The sequence below is a fragment of the Camellia sinensis genome, chromosome 2 (genome assembly GCF_055761805.1).
Source record: "Camellia sinensis isolate YWXY chromosome 2, ASM5576180v1, whole genome shotgun sequence".
NCBI classification, from domain to species: Eukaryota; Viridiplantae; Streptophyta; class Magnoliopsida; order Ericales; family Theaceae; genus Camellia; species Camellia sinensis.
The window spans coordinates 174,511,045-174,515,608 of record NC_138962.1 but is presented as its reverse complement, the minus strand read 5'-3'; the positions used below and the strand labels follow the sequence as shown (position 1 = coordinate 174,515,608).

Here is a 4,564-nt window from a genome sequence, read left to right as displayed (position 1 = left end):
TTGAGATACGCCTGTTGGTTACACCATTGTCATTTTCTCTGGTTAAAACCTTCCCCCTCTCCGTATAAAATACGGTTAGGTACGCCTGTTGGTTACACCATTGTTGTTCTCCTTGGTTAAAACCTTCCCTCTCTCCGTATAGAATACGCTGAGATATGCCTGTTGGTTACACCATTGTCATTTTCTCTGGTTAAAACCTTCCCCCTCTCCGTATAAAATACGGTTAGGTACGCCTGTTGGTTACACCATTGTTGTTCTCCTTGGTTAAAACCTTCCCTCTCTCCGTATAGAATACGCTGAGATATGCCTGTTGGTTACACCATTGTCATTTTCTCTGGTTAAAACCTTCCCCCTTTCTGTATTAAATACGGTTAGGTATGCCTGTTGGTTACACCATTGTTGTTCTCCTTGGTTAAAACCTTCCCTTTCTCCGTGACACATTTGCATGTGATCTTGTGGCACATTTAATGCAATGCATCCCCTGTTATATTTCATATCATTTGCACGAAGCTTGCCTCTTCATTGTTGTCATCTTCATATCTTTATCATCACTCCATGGCATGGTATTGCATTGCATAATCATGAATTTTCAAACAACTGGCTTCGCGAAGCATGTAAGTCCAACCTTCAAACTGCATTTTGAGCATGTCACTTTCATTCTGCCCCTGAACTACGCTGGTTTGATTCCTTGCAAAAGGATACGTAGGCAACCTTCGGGTTCAACCACTTGCATTGCATCTTGTTTGTTTGCCCAAGTCTTACGGCCGTGTCAAAAGGGTCGTCTTTGGGCTTTGACATTCACTCATGTCATGAAATGACTTTGAGCTCTGTCAAAGAGGGGCAACTGTAGACACCCCATTTTGACCGGCCCTAAGACTTGGGAGCTTTCTTTTGATTACCCGATGATGACAATTAGAATGTGTTTCTCACAAAATTCTCAGTAAGAAAGATGGAATTTAAGTTTTAATCCCAACCTTCACCCATTTTTTTGGCCAAACTATTTTAGACCTTAAAACCCTCTTTTCAAAATATGTTTTTTTTTAAATGTTTCTACGATGTCCCGAGGCTCCCATTTCGATTAAAATATTGCACTTTTCAGAAAACCGAGTAAGGACAAAGTGGAAATAAATGGAAGGGAGGTAAAATTTTTGAAAAATATTTAAAAATATTTTCTTTATAGTTTTGGAGTTGAAGGAAATAGGAGGGGATGAAAGAAAGCTGGTTTAGGAAAAGGATGAGTATCAAATCATTAAGAAGGAAATGAGCAGTCTTCACTAAATTAGGAATTTATCTTTGTACACTTGGAATTTAAATGTGAGGCCACCACCGTTAGAAAGTAGACTTCTGGGGCTTCAATTTAGACCCAAGAACCACCTTAGACCAAGTCCAAATAAGGGAGATATGCCCATGTGAAGTTGAGCTTAAGAGCAGATTTTGTTGATCCAACTCGAGACAGCCTTCACTAAATTAGACATATCTCTTTGTACACTTGGAATTTAAATGTGAGGCCACCACCATTGGAAATAAGACTTCTTGGGCTTCAATTTGGACCAAAGAACTGCCTAAAACCAAGTCTATATGGGGGAGATATGCCCATTTGAAGTTGGGCTTAAAAGCAGATTTTGTTGATTCGACCCAAAACAACAATAGCCCATTTTTCTTGGTTTTGGTTCGGTTGGGACAACCCATTTACCCATTTTTTGAGCCATTCAAGTGCATCCACTCATCCTCCATTATACCTAATCATCCTCTATAGTCAAAAAGAGGTTTTGTTTGCATCCATAAAGGAGTATCCCATGCAACCACCTTGAAAATTTGCCCTCCTATCACATTTTTGTCTCCCACCTTGTCTCCCACCTTCTTTTTGACCTTTACTCTCCCTCATTGCCTATATAGAATGATCATATTGTAAGAGAGGAAGAGGACCACGAAATTGAAGAGAAATGAGTGAGAAAAGAGTGAAAAAAAGAGAGAAAATTTGAGTTTTTGAGCCAAAAATATTCCTATCTTCCATATACACCCCATACCTTCCATAGCTACTGAAATTCCTCATTTCCATACACCAAAACCACTCCAAAAATTCTGATATAGCCAAAGATCAATCGCCTCGATCATAAGGAAGAATGTTTAGTGATTGAAAGTGAGGAAAACTAGAGAGTTAGCCACTTTCCATACCACAAACTCCATAAACTCCATAATTTCAAATTGAGGATTTGAGAACACACTTCCTACACTTGAGGGTGATCAAGAGAAAGTTTGGAAATCAAGAAGTTCAATCTTTCTTTGGAAGGTGAATTTTTAATCTTTCATTTTCTTATATTTTATATCTTATATTTATATTCTTGCTTTTTTATTTCATTGTGTTTTGTTATAATTCAAGTGGTTTGTTTATCTCATATTTATTTTCTTACTTTATATTTCATAGTGTGTTGTTATAATCCTAGCGGTTTGTTTAGCTCATAATTATTTATTTATTTATTTTTATTCGCATACTTTAATTTTATATTAGTTTTGTTGTAATCTTGCATGCTTTACCTCATATTTATTTTTTTTTTCGTGTATTAGTCTCATATTAGTTTTGTTGTAATTTTGCATGTTCTATCTTATATTTGTTTTATTGCTTTAGGTTTATGTTGTGAGTTTGCACTTTTTTTATTTTATTTTATATTTATTTTCTTTTTTTTTAATCTAACCTGTAGTGGTTAGTTGAGCCACCTACATATTTTTTGTTTGTTCCTTTTCTTGGTTTCGCAACAAGACAGGTTTTGCTTGGCCTAGTTCGCCGGCCGGCCTATTTGGCCGGTCGGTTAGCTTCTTCCGAACAAGATGGCGTAATCTCCCATTATTGACCAATTTCCGCCGACGGTTCTAAAGAACATGAAGCTTTTATTTTATTTATTTATTTTATTTTGAGTGAATTGTGAGGTTTTTATTTTGTTGTAATATTCTCCTCATCCCTCTCTAATTTGGTTTGTAATTATTCTTTAAATGTTGTAATAATTCCCCGCCCCGCTTCTTTCTATCCCGTTCTTTTACTCGCTTTCTTTATTTGCATATTTATTTTTCATCATAGTTATGCTTTGCATCCATGTTTCATGCATCTTGATTCAGCTAAGTTTGCATTTGTGGATTTAATCAATTCCTATGTGATTATGTGCGCTACCTCATGTTCTTGAGATGATTCACATATCATATTTTAGAAGCCGAATCTTTAGTTGCATCTCATGAGTGAATTGCATTAGGATTTTGTATATAAGATCATGCATATTTTACTAACTTTGTTTTGCAGCTTGTTCGTGGGACGTCAAACATGTGAGTTTTTATGCTTTAGCATCCCGTGTGTGTGTTTTTTTTCTTACTATGTCTAGCATTCTACCATGAGGCTAGTTGCTTATGTGATATAACTCTATGAATGCCAGTGGATGGAGGTTGTGTCGCTTAATTTGGATTGATGTTGATTTTTCATGCTTGTAAACTCAATTTATTTGGGTTGTACATCGTCAAAACTCTTTCAAAATGCATGATATCAAATTGTTCCAAAATGAATGGCATAGTCTATACTTGTATGCTTCACATAGTAAATTTTAGGATTTATTAACTAATCAGAACATGAACATATAAATAAAATAAAATTCATATCATGGTTAGTAAAGGCCGATCTTTGATCGGGTGGGCAGGGGTGCTCATTATTGACCTTCCCCTCTCATACCTAAGGTTTCGAGCCAAGCATTCTTGGTAACGACGAACAGTGGCCTTGGCACGAGTCATGGGTTTCCTAATTTTCCCAAAATAAATATTAGGTGGCGACTCTGAGATCTGATGACGCAGTCCATTTTTGACAAAATTGCAATAAAATGGATTTTCAATAAAAGTTGCCAAATCTGGACTCTCATCTATGTTTCACATTGCACTCGTGAGAATAGATCAAAGAGATCTCGGGGGTCCGAACTGTTTAACGCGCGCGGGTACCCCCCGGGCATGTTACAGGGACGTATCCCGGTGTTTCAGAAAGGTAGGAGGAACATAAGGACGTATCTCGGTGTTTCAGAAGGAAGGAGAAACATAGGGACGTATCCCGGTGTTTCAAAAGGAAGGAGAAACAAAGGGACGTATCCCTATGTTTCGGAATGAAGGAGAAACATAGGGACGTATCCCGGTGTTTCAAAAGGAAGGAGAAACATAGGGACGTATCCTGGTGTTTTGGAAGGAAAGAGAAACATAGGGACGTATCCCGGTATTTCGGAAGGAAGGAGAAACATAGAGATGTATCCCGGTGTTTCGGAAGAAAAGAGAAACATAGGGACGTATCCCGGTGTTTAAGGACGTGTCCCGGTGGTTAGGGACGTATCCCGGTGGTTAGGAACTAAAGAGAGAAACGTAGGGACGTATCCCAATGTTTCGAAAAAGGAGAGAAACATAGGGACATATCCCGGTGTTTCGGAAAATGCGAAGAAACATAGGGACATATCCCGGTGTTTCGGAAAAGGAGAAGAAACATAGGGACATATCCCGGTGTTTCCAAACAAAGGAGAGTGCAAAACAATGCAATTGAAAGGGTACATAA

General features: G+C 37.8%; 1 long non-coding RNA gene across 2 annotated transcripts; it reads left to right on the top strand.

The window, feature by feature from the left end:
* Positions 1-1,585: 1,585 nt before the first annotated feature.
* On the top strand, positions 1,586-3,011 carry LOC145819746 (uncharacterized). 2 transcript variants are annotated; one of them, XR_014360518.1, is made up of 2 exons: positions 1,586-2,290; positions 2,763-3,011. It is a non-coding gene; the product is annotated as an uncharacterized LOC145819746 (long non-coding RNA). The 2 variants fall into 2 exon arrangements; XR_014360517.1 differs by having other exon boundaries at positions 2,759-3,011.
* The last annotated feature ends 1,553 nt before the right edge of the window (positions 3,012-4,564 follow it).